The sequence below is a fragment of the Sarcophilus harrisii genome, chromosome 2 (assembly GCF_902635505.1).
Source record: "Sarcophilus harrisii chromosome 2, mSarHar1.11, whole genome shotgun sequence".
NCBI lineage: Eukaryota > Metazoa > Chordata > Mammalia > Dasyuromorphia > Dasyuridae > Sarcophilus > Sarcophilus harrisii.
In genome coordinates, this window is record NC_045427.1 from 572,330,478 (window position 1) to 572,351,462 (window position 20,985).

Sequence of the window (20,985 nt, forward strand, 5' to 3'; positions counted from 1 at the left end):
ACTCAGAAATTACATATTAGTTCATCATCATCACCATCACCATCATTTACTTGAATATCTTATACTCCTATATCAAAATTAAGCCCAATTTAAATATATTTGTTCTGAAATTAAGAACATTGATGAGCTTAATAACTGACTTATTTTTCTATATCAAAGTTAATGTCATCCCCAAATATGATTTTACGTGTAACAGACCCAGCTCTACCAGTAACTCTGAGTGTGACAATGAAAAAATCACTCCCCCATTCAAGACTCCAGTTTCATTATCTGTAAAAAGTCTTTAGCTAGAGGGAAGCTAGGTGGCAGCTTAGGTGGCACAGTGGATAGAGCACTAGCCCTGAATTTAGGAGGACCTGTGTTCAAATCTGGTCTCAGACACTTAACACTTCTTAGCTGTGTAACCCCTAGGCAAGACATTTAAGCCCAATTGCCTCAGAAAAAAAAAAAAAAAAAGCTTTAGCTAGAAGAATAAATATTTTTAAATATTTTCTATGTTCAACAAATTATTTCATTATATATATATTTTTTGTACACTACCCTTTAAGTTAAATTCTCCTGCTGTATAGGAGCTCAGCCTTGTGTATTTAATTAAATACAATTAAAACGATTATTTGACAAACCAGATTGCTGTAGCTTCTCCTTCCAAAATCAATAGTCCATCAAATAATAATTTAATGAGTTATCCATAGCTTCCTACAAAAGAACTATTACCTACTTATCCCAAAGTTACTTGATTGAGCCTTAACTTTTTGAAGAAGGCTTCCTATTTATGAAGGTGGCAGGAAAAACAAAAGTTGCCCTAAGTGACAAACTAATTATGACTAATTTCAGGAAGAAATTTCCATGTACATAAATGCAAGTACCTATACAAATAATCACAAATACATATATATGTGTGTATATACATATATATATATATATATATATATATATATATATGTCACCTATGGGATTATTTGAGCTAAGAAGTTCTTATGCATTGTGAGCAGTAGCAGCTTGTGGAATCCTCTCATGAATCCCCCAGATGGAAAATTGCAGAAAGCTGTGCATTATCACTTCTAGATAAAACACCACAGGATTTAATTTAATTAGCTGCATAATTTCCTTACCTTGCTGTAGAGATTGGCTCAAATAAAATGGTTCTGAACATTGTACATTAAAATTAATTCTGAGCTCTTGAAAAGTATGTGATTACTTCACTAAATAATTAAGTAAACAGTCTAGCAAAGTGCTAATGTTAAAAATAAACACAGTGTTAGTGATAGTGCTATACATTCAGTTGTATCTAGCTGAAAGGATTTCACTGCAGTTGTATCAGCAACATTTTTAAAATATACATATTGTATGTAAAATATACATATGTATATTGTAATAGAGAAATTTCTGAAATTTCTATTCAGTTTACATTTTTATTAATTCATAACAATTTAATTGGCTCACTTCAATAAATGTCCTCTCCTCTCCTCACCCTCTTGCCCTTCAACATTCAATATGTCTAGATATTAGTACTATATTTCATATGTTGAAGAATCTGCAGGGATTTGAGTCAGTAGGTAAGTACTAGCAGTTCAAAATCAGAGTTCCAAGGTCAGCACAGAACAACTAAGGACACATGATCAGAGTTTTAAGTAGGTAAATAATTAGCCCAATTTTGTTTTGAATCTCTTTTGCACATGTATCACATTCCGTAATTGCATTTCCTATGATATTTTAATATTATTGTTTATGTAAGGACCTTGGCTGATTTACATATTATATTTTGTTCAGTGCTTAATATGGTGCTTTCATCAGAAAGTATCTATTTAGTGGATATTTGTTGAATAATTTTCAAATGCTTATCATTTCCTATAAAAATAAACTTGGCATCACTTCTAATTTCCTGTATATGGTTATATACATAGTTTTATGGACTTAATCTTCAAAGTTTGAATAACAGAGGAGTTGTGTGTTTGAAGTTTATCCCAATTCTAGACTTCAGCATTTGTTAGGCTTCTTTCTTCTGGTTTCATTTATAGTGAGAATGTTTTAAATATTCATATGATTTCATTATTGTACTAATATGACCACACACTGATCATTGAAAAAATGTCACACACTCTGCCATAAATAGCTTAATATTTTTAGGTAGTTTTGAATTTGTATGATTCTAGAGACCCTTTGTACTCTTTCCTAATATACTGTCACTGAAGAAGATGAAAGAGAACCCAAGAATCTTTTTTGCATTTTTCTCTTAGGTTGCCATGAGGACCTAATTCATTACCAAATTCGTCAAACTAATGGTGATGATGTTCTTCATGCTTAGAGGCTAATCCTCAGAATTCAAACACTGTTTATTACTCTATTGAAACTTTTCCAGTTTCATAGAATGTGTCAGAGCTTGTACTCTGTTGAGGTAGACTTCAAAAATTCAGGGTCAGCTAGGCAAGCTGTAATTCCTGCTGCTAGAAAGGCTGAGGCTGGTGAATCACTTGAATGTAAGAGTTGTGCAGGAGGGCTAAAGTCAATGTACATAAATTCATGTATCAGTATGGTGAGTCCACACAAATGGGGACCAACAGGTTGACAAAACCAAGTTGATCAAAGTTTCCATGCTGTTAATGAGATTGGACCAATGAGTGAATATTGCAATCCATCCTGAACAAGATAAGGAGAACCAATCTCAAAAAATAAACTTGAAGGTAACACTCACTATTAGAGCAAGATTTCTTATAAGGGGACTCTCAGTTACTATCATTAATTTCTAACTTGAAATTCTGTACTTTGGTAGAACTATAATTTCATAAAGATTAGTACACTATATTCCACAAATATAAGTAATGGCCTCCCATCTCTGTGACATCTTTTTCTCTGTTTTTTGCCCATGCTTTTCCTATAAGTTCTCAGTAAAGAATTTAACTAAAGAATAGAAACATTTTTCTTAGTGACAATTTGTGACACTATTAAAAAGATTTAACTTCAACATATTGCTTTTAACATTAAAATTATATTTAAAATACATTAATGCTTTTTTGGTAGAGTACTGGTACAACTGTTCTAGAAAGAAAAAAACTATGAAATAAAATGAATAAATGTTCATAACTTTTGATCCATATATTCTGTTGCTAATCATATATCCCAAGGAGATCATAAAGGAAAAAAAGGAAGGCTTCCTATATACCACATATTTACAGCAAAAAACAAAACAAAACAAAATAATTTTTTGTAATAAAAAAGTCCTAAAGATGCTTATCAGTTGGGGAATGACTAAATGTTTATTGTACATACAAATAATGAAAAGTCATTACTATATAATGAAAAACAACGAGCATGATAAATACAGAAATGCATGGAAAAAACTCAAAAAAGCAGTTACAAAGAAAAGTGAATAGAGCCAGGAAAACAATATACAAAATGACTATAACAAGGTAAATGGAGAGACATTATTCATAAACAACTGAAAATTCAAGTGCAAAAAGTGCAAAAAAAAGTATAAAGACTAAGTTTGACCCTGAACCTTTATGAGAAGATACCATTTCTTCCTCATTTGCAGGAATAGGAATTCACACTGTGAAATATTGCATCTAAAGTCAGACTTTTTTATATATTGATTGAGAATAGGAATTCACACTGTGAAATATTGCATCTAAAGTCAGACCTTTTTATATATTGATTGATTTCACTGATTTTTTCTCTTATTTTTAATTTTTTTTAAATTTATGGAATAAAATAATCACTTTCATAACACAATACAATAAAATATGATTGTACATCAAAGTGCAAATTGCTGTTTCTTTCAAATATACAACTACATTGTCATGTAAATATTTTTCATTCTTCCTCACCACCCTAGAGATAATGACATTTAGACACAAATAGATGTATATATACAGATATAAATAGATATATTATAGGTTAGATACTGATACAGATAGATATCTATATATCTAAGTAAGACACATATATGGTTATTTTCAAATATCTATATGTATTTATATACTGAACAGCAATAAAAGCTATCAATGATATCTTGATGAAAGACATCAATGATTTTCTTTAAAAAGAGCTTCTCTCTCTCTTTTTAAAAAAGGCATACTGTACACATACACAGTTCAATAGAGGCACTGTGTTGTAAGATATATATATATACTGCAAGAAGACTATGTATAATGCCAGGAAGAAATATAAGTGCCTCATACTTGCATTATATGGATTACCTAAAATAAAGCCATGTAAGCCATATCAAAAGATAAGGAAATGATTTCACTGATAATTGCATGGAGTTGTAGAGGTTTAAAGTTTAAAGGGATCTTCAGGCTCATCTAGTACAACTTCTTTATTATTTGTAGCCCAAGTGACTTACCCAATGTTGCATAATTGGTTAATGACAGAACTAGGATTAGAATTCAGGGATCCAACTCCTAGTTCAGCATTCTTTCTACTTTAACATCCTACCTGCCTAATAAATTAAATTTTTTTCAAATTTTTTATAATATGCAGAAAAGATCATCTATGAACCATTGTAGGAAAGGTACTGTTAGATAAAGTATAATGGATGGAAAGAAATTCTTTAAACTTAATTTTGTACTATTTCTTTTTCTATTTGTAGCTATTATAGCATACAATACACCTGGCTTTGACCTCCTTCTAGCAGGTTTATTGTGGGAAATATCCAAAAGAACCTGTTTTTGGTACTGCATCATAACTGACAGTATCCCATCATATAAGCCTCTAGCTAAAATGCAATGGTAGCTTTTCTCCAATGTAAATGATTTCTAATCCAATAATATGGTGATGGAATTTTTTTTTAAAAAAGAACTTTCTACAAAATATCCTAGGTATTAAGTCCTAGCTTTCTTTGCATCTGTATTGCATCAGCTGAGTTTCTGCTTCCTCATCTGGAAAATGAAGGGGTACATTAGGTGATCTTTAGAGAATCTTCACCTTTAAAATCCTATGTTTCCAATATCCTAATTTCCTGATCTTCCAGAAACGAAGGTGAATTTTCTGCCTTGCTTATTTGTTTATAACTATAAATATAAATCACCATGCTGAAATAATAACATTTCATTAACAGTTTGAATTCATAGAATTCAATAAAGGACTGAAAATTTGGATTTTTATTTTTTTATGCTTAGTTAAATTTCCCAGCAACATGAAATAAGTGCTTACCTGTTTTGGATATGATTTCATAATAAGGCCTTTGAAGGTCGTTTGAAATACTGCACTAATTAATGTTTTATTTCCAGCCATCCTTAATTATTCTTGCCAGATGGTCTTTTATTTATGTTATTGCTGGGAGTTTCCAGCTGAGATTGTTTGATTGTTGAAGAAAAATATGTGATGGCACCATAAGATAACTGTAATTGAATTGTTAGGTATGTTAGAACATTTGAGCCTTCTGTCCCCTCTCTATCCACATCTGGGAAATAAGTTTGTTAACAAAGCTCTTGGCACCTCATCAGATGCTTGAGTGATATTGTTAAAAATGTAGACCAAATTCAGATGAGGAAATGACTATGTTTTATTGTAAAAAGAAAGCACTTTATAAACACATCTTAAAGCAGATAATCAGTTTATTTAACAGAAAAAGCAGTTTAAACTAATCAATCTGACCTGTTTTCTTAATATTCATGAGCATTCACTTTAAGAATAAATTCTCCCTTTAAAATCAACTTTAAACACATTAACAACCATTTAGGAAGCAGTCTAATGGAATTTTATCACTTTAAACGTCAAAAGCTAAATGAATCATCCACTGATTGGATATTTCAATAAAAGAAGTCAACTTAAGGTGCAAGGTAAAAGTCATAAAGTAACAGTGAATAGGAGCACAGAAATAAGAGCAATATTGTCAAAGAGAACAATAAAAAAAAAAACATGGGAATGATCTACAATCCTTGAAAAAGTCACTTTTGTTTTTCCTTCAAGATCTACAATTTAGAAATAAGTAAACCAGCAGTGTTTGAACTGAATATTTCTACATGTTAGTACAGGTACAAAGTAAATTTTATTTATATAGTTAGTATCCGGTATGTCCTGGGTATTTGATTACCAATCATGTGAGATTTCAAGCATGTATATGTAGGATGCATCAATTCAGGTAAAAAACACATTCCTATGTGCTATTCAGCAAATTTGGTAGAGGAAATATTTAGCCAACGTTCCTTTCCAAACAGCTTTAAAATAAGGTCTCAAATAGAAATCTGGAGTGGCAAACCCAAGAAAAAGACAAGGTCAGACATTTTTCTAGCCCAAGACAGTTTAGAAAGTCAGAAGATCAGTGAAAAGGGTAGAGGCTGACCTGGAGCACACATGGGTGCAATTTCAGTTCTTTGATGAAAGAAGCAATAGCAGTTTCACGAATTCTCAAGTCAGATATTGAAAACAGACCTGGTCACAAAGAGACTCCTGTGCTATCAGTCAATTTAGAACTGGAAGCTCTTTGACAACTCCATTGCCTATATATATCACAGTTAAATGAAAGAGAAGTGTACTTTTGGAGAAGGGCCTCTGAGGAGCAGTATTGCTTTAGGGTAGAATCATGAGGATCGGTAAAAATCACTTGTGATTCTAAGGAAGTAGGGACTTTGAGGAACAGTATAACTTGTAGTCCCAAAGGAGCAGTCCCAGCTGAGGAGCAATATTGCTTCTGGTGCCAAGGGACTAGGGATCCCAAGGAGTAGTATCAATTGCAACTTCAGTAAATCAGGGGATTCCCTTGAGTAAGACCCACAGTTCAGACCAAGAGTGCAGTGATCTCTTCTCTCACCAGAAAACTTCCAACCCCTAACTAGCTCTGAAAATAGCAGTATGAAAAAGGTTGAAATTTGGGAAAGTACTCCCTCCTTACTCATGTCATGCACAGAGCCTAACTTTAAATTCAAAGGCAATTAAGAAATAAGGTAAACAATGACAGTAATGAATTGTTGATGAAATTGTGAAGTGATCCAATTATTCTTATCTACATTGGTTCAAAAAGGGGAAAATACGTGTGTGTATTATTTATTTATAAATACATATATATATATATATATATATATGCTCTGTGTTATGTAAGAATATATGAATATATATATATATATATACATGTATATGTGTTTATATGTGGCTTACTTTATATGTATGTAATATACACATATATAATACACATTCCTCTAACCAAATGAATAATGTTTATACACACACACACACACACACACACACACACATGCACACAAACTTAAGTATAGAACTCTATCTTTCCCAACAGGAAAGTAAGAGGGAAAGGAGTTAAAGAAAGTAGGAGGTGATAAAAGGGAAAATAGATAAAGAAAGGCTGTGGTCAGGAGAAAAAACAGATTTGAGAGGAGGGACAGGACAAAAAGAGAAAAAATAAACAAAAGAAAATGGAATGGAGGAAATACACAGTTAAGAATAATTAGGAATATGAATATGATGAATTCACTTAACAAATGGAACTTGATAGAAAAATGGATTAGAAACCAGTTCTCAACAACATATTGTTTACAGAAAACATACTTGAAATAGAGGGACAATTTTTTAAAGAGGATTAGAGCAAAATCTATTATGCATCAACTGGAGTAAAAATATAGGGGTAGAGATCATGATCTTAGAAAAAGCAATTGTTCGGTAAGAAATGACCAACAGGATGATTTCAGAAAGGCTTGGAGAGACTTACACGAACTGATGCTGAGTGAAACAAGCAAGGCCAGGAGATCATTATATACTTCAACAACAATACTATATGATGATCAATTCTCATGGACTTCGCCATCTTCAGCAATGAGATGAACCAAATCAGTTCCAATGGAGCAGTAATGAACTGAACCAGCTATGCCCAGCAAAAGAACTCTGGGAGATGACTAAGAACCAATACATTGAATTCCCAATCCCTATATTCTTGCCTGCCTGAATTTTGGATTTCTTTGACAGGCTAATTGTACAATATTTCAGAGTCCATTTCTTTTTGTACAGCAAAATAACGGTTTGGTCATGTATACTTATTGTGTATCTAATTTATACTTTAATATATTTAACATCTATTGGTCATCCTACCATCTAGGGAAGGAGTGGGGGGGAAGAAGGAAAAAAATTGGAACAAAAGGTTTGGCAATTGTCAATGCTGTAAAATTACCCATACATATAACTTATAAATAAAAAGCTATGTAAAAAAAAATCAAATCATCTAAAGCAAAAAAAAAAAAAAAAAAAAAAAAAAAAAAAAAAAAAAAAAAAAAAAAAAAAAAAAAAAAAAAAAAAACCAAAAAAAGAAAGAAAAGAAAAAGCAATTGGAAAATTAAAACTAATTAAAAATGATAAACAGAGAAACTATATTTTGCTTAAAAGGTCCATAAAAATGAATTAAAATCAATATGAAACATATATACCAAATAGTGTAGTGTCTCATTTCTTTTTTTAAGTATTTTATTTTTCTAAATACATGCAAAAATAGTTTTCAGCATTCACCTTTATAAAACTTTATTTGTAATCTTCATTGGCCATAAATTTTTCCCTTCTCCTTGGACTTGGGAGGTAAACTATCTCTTATTCTCCTAATTTGCTTATATGTTGGTGAATGCCTAGTTTCTACCATACCTTTTTCCCGTTTCCCCAGCAATCTTTCTCAAATAGTGAGTTCTTCTCCCAAAAGCTTGAGTCTTTGGATTTACCAAACACTAGATTTCCATAGTCATTGACTATTATGTCTAGTGAACCAAATTTATTACACAGATCCACTTCTCTATCTCTGTATCTATATCTTAGCTAGTACCAAATGTTTTTTTTTTAATAATATAGTTTTAGGCCTATTATAGCTAGGTTACTTTTGTTTGCATTTTTTTTATTAATTCCCTTGAAATTCGTTACCTTTTGTTATTTCAAATGCATTTTGTTATTATTTTTCTAGCTCTATAAAGTAATTTCTTGGCAGGCAGATTGAAGAGGCACTGAATAAATAGATTGATTTAGAAAGAAATGTCTTTGTATTATATTAGCTTAGCTGTGTTTAAATCTGACTTTATTTGTGTGAAAAGTGTTATATAATTGTGTTCATATAGTTCCTGGCTTTGTCTTGGTAGGTAGACTCCCAGATATTTTATGTTATCCAATTATGTTATATGTGATTTCTCTTCCTATCACTTGCTGTTGAGTTTTTCCAGTAACAAATAGAAATGCCAATGATTTATGTATGTTTATTTTATATCCTCCAACTTTGCTAAAGTTGTGTATTGTTTCTAGTAGTTTTTAGTTCATTTTATAGGATTCACTATACTATCATATAATCTGCAAAGAGTGGTACTTTTGATTCCTCATTGCCTACTCTAATTCCTTCAATTTCCTTTTCTTCTCTTATTGCTAAAGCTAACCTTTCTAGCACAATATTGAATAAATAGTGCAGATAATGAGAAAACTTGTTTCATGTCTGATCTTATTGGAAATGCTTCTGGCTTATCCCCATTAGATGCTTTGCTGATGGTTTTAAATAAATGCTACTTCTCATTTTAAGGAAAACTCCCTGGTATTTTTTTTAATAGGAATAGGTGTTATATTTTGTCAAATGGGTTTTCTTTATCTATTGAGATAATCAGATGACTTCTGTTAGTTTGGTTATTGATATGGCCAATTATGCTGATAGTTTTCCTGATGTTGAACCAACCCTGAATTCCTAGTATAGATCCCATTTAGTCATAGTGTATTATCCTGATGATAAATTGTTGTAATCTCTTTGTTCATACTTTATTTAAGATTTTTGCATCGGTATTCATTAGAACAATAGGTCTGCAATTATCTCTTTGTGCTTTGGCTCTTTCTTTGTTTAAGTATCAGCACCATATTTATGTCATGAAAAGAATATGGTAGGACTCCTCCCGTTTTTCAAAGTTCTTTAAATGTTTAGTAGAATTCACTTGTAAATCCATCTGGTCCTGCAGATTTTTCTTTAGAGAGTTCATTAATGGCTTGTTCAATTTATTTTTCTTAAATAGGACTATTTAAGTAATTTATTTCATCTTCTGTTAATCTAGGCAATATATATTTTTGTATGTTTTATCCATTTCACAGAGATTATCAAATTTATTAGCATACAAGGGAAAATAACTTCTAATTATTCCTTTAATTTGCTCTTCATTGGCAATAAGTTCACCCTTTCTATTTTTCATACTGGCAATTTGATTTTCTTCTTTCCTTTTTCTAATAAAATTAACCCAATATCTATATTTTGTTAGTTTTTTTCTAAACCACTCTGTTTTGTTTATTATATCAATAGTTTTCTTACTTTCAATTTTTTAAATCTCTCCTTTGATTATCAAAATTTCTACTTTGGTATTTAATTAGAGGTTTTTAATTTGTTCTTTTTCTACCCTTTTTAGTTGTGGCCCCAGTTGGTTGATCTTCTCTTTCTTTATTTTATTCATGTAAACAACTAGAGAGATAAAAGTTCCTCTAAGAACTTCTTTGGTCGCATCTGATATGTTGTCTCATTATTGTTAATCTCTTTGATGGAATTTTTGATTGTTTCTATGATTTGTTGTTTCACCAACTCTTTCTTTAGGATTAGATTATGTAATTTCCAATTAATTTTAATCTATTTTTCCATGGCCCTTTATTAAATGTTATTTTTATTGCATCATAATCTGCAAAAGATGCATATTTCAGCTTTTCTGCATTTGACTATGAGGTTTTTATGCACTAATACATGGTCAGTTTTTGTATGTGTGCCATTTATCACTGAGAGAAAGTATATTGCTTTCTATCCTCATTCATATTTCTCCAAAGGTCTATTATACCTAAATTTTCTAAAAGTCTATTCAACTCCTTAACTTATTTCTTGTTTATTTTGTGGTTAGATTTATCTACCAGTGATAGAAGGAGGTTGAGATTCCCCCACTTGTATAGTTTTGTTATCTATTTCTTCTTGCAACTCACTTAATTTTGGATGTTATATTTCTTGGTGCATATATGTTTAATATTGATTTTGCTTCATTATCTTTGGTACCCTTCAGGAAGATCCTTTCCAACCTCTGTTTGCTTTTGTTTGATCTGATATCAGGATCACTACCCTTCTTTTTTTTCTTCAGCTAAAGCATAACATATTCTGCTCCAGCCTTTTGCCTTTATTCCATATGTATCTCTCTGCTTTAATGTGTTTCTTATAAATAACATATTGTAGAATTCTGGCTTTTAATCCAGTCTGCTATCCGCTTCTGTTTTATGGGAGAGCTCATCTAATACACAATTGCAGTTAAGATTACTAATTCTATATGCCTGCCATCCTCTTTTTCCCAAATTAGACTTTTCTCTTTCCTTTCTCCCTTTGCCTCCTCACCAGTTTTGCTTCTAATCACCATATCCCTCAATTTGCTCTCCCTTTTTTCAGTCTCCATCTTTTTTATCCCTTTCTCCTTCTATTTCTGCTCTTTCTTTTGTTGGTCTCCCCTTTTCCTTTCCTCTTTACCCTCCTACTTCTTTAGAGGGTGAGACAAATTTGTATACCAATCTAAGTATGTATATTATTTCCTCTTTGAGCCAAATGATGAGGTTAAGGTTTAAACAATGCACATCCCTCTCCTTTCTTTCCCTCAATTGTAATAGGTCTTTTGTGTCTTGTCATGTGACATAATTTACTCTATTTTATTTCACCTTTCCTCTTTTCCTGGTGCAATCCCTTTTCCTCTCCTAATTTCTTTTTTGTGTTGTCACATTTAAGTAAATTAATACCTACCCCGTATAAATATGCTCCTTGACCCCCCACTTGAGACAGACCTTTCCTAAAGTCCTTTTGATATATGTTAAATTGGAAAATTATTACATTCCAAATATTTGTGGTTTCTATTAATCTAAAATCCATTCAGATGCTTCATCTAATGTTGATTTTGCAGGAAACTGGGAAGAGCTCAGGCAATGTCCTGTCTATTCTCTGATATCTTGGCCTTTCCCACTCTCCATCCAAATTTTTAAAGGAAAAGTGAAATTAATGATAAGAAATAGATAGTAAAAATATATTAGTGGAAAATCTCAATTTTCCTAGATAAATCTGATCATTAAATAAGAAGAAAATAAGGTTAAACAGCTAAATGGAATCTTTGGTGACTTAGTTATGATAGACTTTTGGAGAAAATTTAATGGTAATAGAAAGGAATATGAATTTCTTTTATCTGTAAATGGCATTTTCATAAAATTGACCATGTATTAGACATTTTAAAACTTTATAACAGAAAAAAACAGAAATATTAAATGTATGCCATTCAGAACTGAATGAAATAAATGTTATATCTGTAAAGGACCATGGATGCATAGCCTAAATAATCTAATCATAATAAATGAGTAGGTGAAAGAGCCAATCATAGAAACAACAATTTCACTAAATATTAAGACAACGTGTCAATAGATCAAAATTTGTGTTATGTGACCAGAGCAATCATTAGGGAAAATCTTATATCTTCTTTTTTTTATTTTTTTATTTAATAGCCTTTTATTTACAGGTTATATGTATGGGTAACTTTACAGCATTAACAATTGCCAAACCTCTTATTCCAATTTTTCATCTCTTACCCCCCACCCCCTTCCCCAGATGGCAGGATGACCAGTAGAAGTTAAATATATTAAAATATAAATTATATACACAATAAGTATACATGACCAAACCATTATTTTGCTATACAAAAAGAATCAGTCTCTGAAATATTATACAATTAGCTTGTGAAGGAAATCAAAAATGCAGGTGGGCATAAATATAGGGATTGGGAATTCAATGTAATGGTTTTTAGTCATCTCCCAGAGTTCTTTCTCTGGGCGTAGCTGGTTCAGTTCGTTACTGCTCCATTGGAAATGATTTGATTGATCTCATTGCTGAGGATGGCCAGGTCCATCAGAACTGGTCATCATATAGTATTGTTGTTGAAGTATATAATGATCTCCTGGTCCTGCTCATTTCACTCAGCATCAGTTCGTGTAAGTCTCTCCAGGCCTTTCTGAAATCATCCTGTTGGTCATTTCTTACAGAACAATAATATTCCATAATATTCATATACCACAATTGATTCAGCCATTCTCCAACTGATGGGCATCCACTCAGTTTCCAGTTTCTAGCCACTACAAAGAGGAAAATCTTATATCTTAAACACATATAAGAATAAAAGAGAGAAAAAACAGATCAATGAATCAGGCATGCAATTAAAAAAAACCCTAGAAAACGAATAAATTAAGACTCTCTATTAAATGCCAAAATAGAAATCCTAAAAATGAAAAGAGAGATTAAATAAAATTAAAAGTTATAAAGATCAACTTATAAATAAAACAAGGAGGTGCTTTTATGGGGAAAAATAGATTAACTATTGGTTAATTTGATTTTTTTTAAATAAATAAAAAAATTTTTAAAATAAAACCATATTGCCATTATCAAAAATAAAAAGGATGAACATAGCAGCAATGGAGATGACATTAAAGCAATTGTTAGGTGTTATTTTGCCCAATTATATGTAGTAATATATATATATGTATATATGACAATATAAGTGAAATGGATAAATATTATATAAATATAAACTTCCCAGATTATGTGGAAGAGTAAATAGAATAATTAAATAATCTTATCTTAGAAAAAGAAATTGAAGAAGCCATCAATACCCTGTGCCTTAGGCAAACAGAAATCCCCAGGACCAGATGGTTTTACAAGTGAATTCTACCAAACATTTAAGGAACAATTAATCTCAATACCATATAAACTATCTGAAAAAAAAAAACAGGTTAAAAAAGACACCTGCCAAATTCCTTTTATGACACAAATATCATTTTGATATCTAAACCAGGGAGCACTAAAACAGAGGAAGAAAACTAGACACCATTTTCCTTAATGGATATTTCAGCAAAAAAAAAATGTAAATGAAATATTAGTAAGGAAATTGCAATAATGTATCACAAAGATCAAACATGACTAAGCAGGATTTATATCATGATTTGTTCTGATACTAGGAAAAATATAAGCATGATTGACCATATTGATGACAAAAACAACAAAAATCATATGATTATCTTAATACATGCAGAAAAAGCTCTTGAGAACATGCAACACCTATTCCTATTTTTAAAAATATACTAGAGAGCAAAGGACTAAATGGAGCTTTATTTAAAAAGATAGGCACTACCTATCAAAAACTACCTATCAAAAACAAAGCAGGCATCATTATTAATGGGGATAAACTTGAAATCTTCTCAAAAAGATTAGGGATGAGCTAAGGATGTCCATTATCACTACAGTTACTTAGTTCAGTATTAGTAATTCTATCTATGTCAATGAAAAGAAAAAGAAATTGAACAAATAAAATAGATAATAATGGGAAAAAACTAAATCATAATCATTTCTACATACTACTAACTTGAGAGAAGAAGAATGGAAACTTCCATGTAAAATCAATGGTATAAGATAAAATAGTTGGAAATCTACTGACAACAAAAACCCAATGACTATATGAACACAATTATCAAAACTTCTTTTCATACTCTTATAGACTGATCTAAATAAGTAGAGAAAAATAAATTGCTCATAGGTAGACCAAGCCAATATGATAAAAACAATAATTCCACCTAAGTTAATTACTTATACAGTACTATTCACACCAGAGTAGTGAAACACTGTTTTATGATACTAGAAAAAATAATCACAAAAATCATCATGAAAAAGAAAAGATCAATGATATCAAGGAAATCAATGGAAAAAAATGTGAAAGAAGGTGATTCAGAAATACAATATTTCTATATTACACAGTGATTATCATTAAAATAATGTGACACTTGTTTAGAAATTGAGTGATTAGTGGAACAAATTAGCTACGACTCAAAATAGTAAATGACAACCATATTTTAGTGTCTGATAAACTCAAAGATGCAAGCTTTTGGAATAAGAACTTACCAGTTGACCAAAATTGTGGGGAAAATTGGAAAGCAATTTCAAAGAAACTAGATGTAGATTAACATCTCATACAGTATATTAAGATAAGGTCAAAATAGATAAATAATTTAGTCATAAAGAATGACATTGTAAGTAAATTAGGGTAGCATGGGGAAATGTATCTATCAGATCTATGGATAAGGGAAGAAACTGTGACCAAACAAGATATTCAGAGGATCATGGAAATGAATAATTTTGATAACCTCAAATTAAAAAGGTTTTGCACAAAGTAATGCAGTCAAATATAGAGGGAAAACAGGAAAATGGGAAAAAATTTATAGCAAATTTCTCTGATAAAGGCCTCATTTCTTAAATATATAGGGAACTGAACCAAATTTATAAAAATATAAGCCATTCCTCAGCAAATAAATGGCCAAAAGATATAAATAAGTAGTTTCAGAAGAAATTAATCAATAATCAGCTTTTAAAATGCTCTAAATCACTCCTGAAAAGAGAAATGCAAATTAAAATAACTATTAAGTACAATGCCTTTCAGATTGGATAACATGACACTGGGACATTAATGGACTTTTGAGCACTTTTGGTGGAGTTATGGACTAGTTGAGTCATTCTGAAGAATAATTTGGGACTATGCTGAAAGGGCTATAAAACTATGCATTCCTTCTAATCCAGCAATACCACTGCTGAAGTGAATGTATTCCAAAGTGATCAAAGAAAAGAGGAAAATTATTTGTACAAAATTATTTGTAGCAGCTCTCTCTCTCTCTCTATCTCTCTCTTTTTTTTGGTGGCAAAGAATTAGAAATTAAGGCAATGCTCATCAGGTAGGGAATGCCTGAACAAACTGCAGTATATAATTGTGATAGGAGACTACTGTGCTCTAAGAAATAACAAGCAGATAATTTCAGGAAAATTTACAACATCATATATGAACTTAAGATAACGAAATGAGTAAAACCAGAATATTCTACATAGTAATAACTATGAAAAACTTTGCCTTTCTATCCAAGACAATTCAAAACAAATATAAGACAATGCCAAAGGATTCTATACAGAAAAATGATGAGTTCTGAGTGCAGATGGAAACATAATCTGCATGTGTCAGTGTGTTTTCCTTCGCAACATGGCTAATATGGAAATATGATCTTTTATATGCAGAATCATTATTATAATTGCTTAATCATTATCATAATAGCATATAGACAGAGAAGTTGGAACTTAAAATTTTTAAAAAATAAATGTTAAAATATTTTATATATAAATAGGAAAATTTAACATAAAATATTTTTAAATGTTATATTGCATAATCAGAGCTGGTACAGATAAATATAACTTAATGATCTTTTTTTCCCCCATATGATATCAATTATGTTGGTGTCATCTCTACTAGAACAATGTATAGTAGTTAGCTCTAAGTAATTAGAAATCTAAAGTTTTATTTATGCCTTTTATTTTTATATCATTGTCATAAATCTTTCTACCTACTCTCTCAGTTTATAGTACTAATTTGTTTTTTGTGACAAAGAAAAAGTTTTTATATGATAAGTGAACACATCTATCTATGCATGCAGCAGCCTATATTTTTTTCTTAAAATTGTCTATATTAATATTTAATAATGATAATGACAGAACAGTAAGAGCTAACTTGAGGATCTCTGGTCATATATTTAACTCTTCAAGCAGGATAAATGTAGAGATCCTTTTGTTCAACAATGTAGACACCTGAATTCATTTGACTTTTATTGATTTATCTATTTTTTTCATGATAGATAATGTGGGATATGTAGTTTTTAAAAGTGTATTATAAATATAGTTAATGTTCTTTGGTTGCAGTTAAGCAGTAGTTGGTATTGGTAATGGCAAAAAAAAAAGTCACCAATTTTATGGTGCAGAAATTTTTTGAACTTGAAACCGTAAAGGACATCATTGTTTGGATGTATTGGGTGATTGTATTTCATGGAGTAGGAATAATTTGATTTTTTCTATATAATTCTATAATATATTAATATAATTCTATAATAATTATTCCTCCAAACTTCAAAGAGAAGTTCACAGAGACAATAAAGATGAATATTATTAATTAATATTTATGGTAGGAGCACCATCTATTAGGGTCTACTGAACAGAGTAAGATAGTCTTTCCTTAAAAAACAACAGAGTAGGACCTAATTCACAGATATGCTTTCTTAGTTATTTATTTTTAATTTTTCTCAGATTTTTTTTGTTTTAAGCTTATTATTTTCAAAACATATGCATAGTTTTCAGCATTCATCCTTGCAAAAGAGTCTTCCAAATTTTTTTCTCCTTCCCTTTTCCCCCATCCTCTCCATTAGACAGCAAGTAGTCCAATATATATCAAACATGTGCAATTCTTCTGTACATATTTTGACAATTACCATGCTGCACAAGAAAAATCAGATCAAAAAGGAAAAAAAAACTATAAAGAAAACAAAAACCAAGCAAACAACAATAAAAAGGTGAAAATACTATGTTGTGATCCACAATCAGGTCCCACAGTCCTCTCTCTCTGGATGCAAATGGCTCTATTCCATCCCAAGTCCTTTGGAACTGGCTTGAATCACCTCATTGTTGAAAAGAGCCAGATCCATCAGAATTGTCGTATAATCTTCTTGCTACTGTGTACAATGTTCTCTTGGTTCTACTCACTTCACTTAGCATCAGTTAATGTAACTCTCCAGGCTTCTCTGAAATCATCCTGCTGGTTGTTTCTTATAAAACAATAATATTCCATAACATTCATATATTATAACTTATAAAGCCATTCCCCAACTGATGGGTATCCACTCGGTTTCCAATTCCTTATCACTATAAAAAGAGCTCTACAAAACTTTTTGCTCATGTGGATCTTTTCCCCTTTTTTGTTATCTCTTTTGGATACAAACTCAGTAGAAATACTGCTGAATCAAAGGGTATACATAGTTTGATAGACATTTGGGGATAGTTCTATATTGCTCTCCAGAATGGTTGGATCAATTCAAAACTCCAGCAATAATATATTAGTGTTCCAATTTCCCACATGCCCTCCACTATTTATCATTATCTTTTTTTTGTCATGTTGGCCAGTCTGTAAGGTGTGTAGTGGTACCTCAGAGTTGTCTTAATTTGCATTTCTCTGATCAATAATGGTTTAGAGCATTTTTATATGACTAAAAATGGTTTGATTTCTTCATCTGAAAATTGTCTGTTCATATTCTTTAATCATTTAACAACTGGAAAATGACTTTATAAATTTGAGTCAATTCTCTATATATTTTAGAAATGAGACCTTTATCAGAATCTTTGGATGTAAACCTTTCCCCCAGTTTTCCATTTCCCTTCTGATTTTGTCTGCATTGGTTTTGTTTGTACAAAAACTTTTAAACTTAATATAATCAAAATTATCCATTTTGCATTTTTAAATATACTATAGTTCTTTGGCTACAAATTCCTCCCTTCTCCACAGATGTGAAAGGTAGACTATCCTTTGTTCTTCTAATTTACTTATAGTATCATTATGTCTAAATCATGAGCCATTTCAACTTAGTATAGGATATTAGGTGTTGGTCAATGCTTAGTTTCTGCTATACTAATTTCCATTTTTCCTTGCAATTTTTGTCAAATAGTGAGTTCTTATCGCAGAAGCAGGAATCTTTGGGTTTATCAAACACTAGATTACTATAGTCATTGACTATTGTATCTTGTGAACCTAACCTATACTCAATTATAATTATAGATCTGGTACAGCGAGGCTACCTTCATTTGCATTTTTTCATTAAATCTCTTGAATTTCTTAACCTTTTGTTCTTTCAGATGAACTTTGTTATCATTTTTTCTGGCTCTGTAAAATGATTTCTTAGAAGTTGCATGGCATGGCATTGAATAAGTAGATTAATTTAGGTAATATTGTTATTTTTATTATATTAGCTTAGAATATTATATATTATTCATCATATATGATGAATAGAGCATCAACCCATGAACACTTGATATTCTTCCAGTTGATTCGATATGACCTTATTTGTGTGAAAAGTGTTTTGTAATTGTGTTCATATAGTTCCTGACTTTGTCTTGGCTGGTAGACTTCCAAATATTTTATGTTATCTACAGTTATTTTAAATAGAATTTCTCTTTGTATTTCTTGCTGCTGAACTCTTTTCGTAACATAGAAATGCTGATGATTTGTGTGGATTTATTTTGTATCCTGCAATTTTGCTAAAGTTGTGAATTGTTTCCAGTAGATTTTTAGTCGATTTTCTAGGATTCTCTTAATACACCATTATATCATCTGCAAAGAGTAATAATTTTGTTTTCTCATTACCTAATCTTATTGCTTTAATAATTTTTTCTTCTCTTATTGCTAAATGAAACATTTGTAGAACAATATTGAATAGTAATAGTGAAAGTGGGCAACTTTGTTTCAGCCCTAATCTTATTGAGAATGGTTCTATTTTATCTCCATTACATATGATCCATGCTGATGGTTTTAAATAGATGTTACTAATCATTTTAAGGAAAACTCCATTTATTCCCATGCTCTCTAATGTTTTTAATAGGTATGGGTGTTGGATTTTGTCAAATGCTTTCTCTGTGTCTATTGAGATAATCATATAACTTCTGTTCGTTTGATTATTGATATAGTCAATTACATTAATAATTTTCCTAATATTGAACCAATCCTGCATTCCTGGTATAAATCCTATTTAGTCATGGTATGTTATCCTGATGATAATTTGTGGTAATCTTTTTGCAAATACATTATTTAATATTTTTTTGCATTAATATTCATCAGGGAAATCAGTCTATAATTTTCTTTCTCTGTTTTGACTCTTCTTGGCTTAGGTATCTGCACCATATCTATGTCATAAAAAGAATTTGGTAAAACTACTTTTTTCCCTATTTTCCAAATAGTTTGAATAGTATAGAAATTAATTGTTCTTTAAATGTTTGGTAGAATTCACTTATAAATCTATTTGGCCTGGAGATTTTTTTTTAGGAAGTTGATTAACAGATCATTCAATTTATTTTTCTAAAATGGGACTATTTAAGTAATGTAATTCCTCCTCTGTTAATCTAGGCAATCTATATTTTTGTAAGTATTCATACATTTCATTTAGATTATCAGATTTATTGTTATACAATTGGGTAAAATACTCCTAATTTCCTCTTCAATGGTGGAAAGTTCACCCTTTTTATTTTTGATACTAGCAATCTGATTTTCTTCTTTCCCTTTTCTAAGAAATTAATTAACGTTTATCTTCTTTTTTTTCTCCATAAATCAACTCTTAGTTTTGAGTATTAGTATAATGGTTTTCTTACTTTCAGTTTTATTACTCTCCCCTTTTATTTTCACAATTTCAATTTTCATATTTAATTTGGTTTTAAAATTGCTCTTTTTCTAGCTTTTTTAGTTGCATCCTCAATTCATCAGTTTTTCTTTATTTCATGCACATAAACATCTAGAGATATAAAATTTCTCCTAAGAAGTGCTTTGGCTGCATCCCATAAATTTTGGTATATTGTCTTATCATCATTCTCTTGGATAAAATTTATCAGTTGTGCCTATGATTTGTTGTTTCACAGACTCATTCTTGCAGGAATAATTTTAGAAAGAAATGAAAATCAATTTGTACATTTTGCTGGATTATTATGAGAAACAATAAGCTGTAAGATCTTATCTTTTTCTCATTGACTACTTCATGGGAAATGGTGGTTTTCAGAGAAGAATTTATTGTCTCACAAACAGTGCAAATTATAGCTCATTACAACTCAGGGATATGTAAAGGGAGAAAAGTATATTATTTAAATTGATTCAAATTACTAGAAATTGTGGGGGACGATGATGGGATTTAAATATGCAAAAATAGCCTTGCTAAGAATTGAAAGTTGTGCTATATACATACATACATACATATATATATATATATACATACATACATACATATATACACACACACACATATATATATACATACACACATACACACACACACACACACACACACACACACACATATATAACCTGGGGCAGCTAGGTGGTGCAGTAGATAGGGCACAAGCCCTGATGTCAGGAGGACCTGAGTTCATATCTGCCTCAGACA

At 30.7% G+C, this 20,985-nt stretch overlaps 1 protein-coding gene across 1 annotated transcript in view; it reads left to right on the plus strand.

Moving 5' to 3' along the window:
• The window catches only part of ATRNL1 (attractin like 1), a 1,159,225-nt gene that overhangs the window by 759,320 nt on the left and 378,920 nt on the right, over positions 1-20,985 (plus strand). The gene's annotated exons all lie outside the window — the stretch shown is intronic.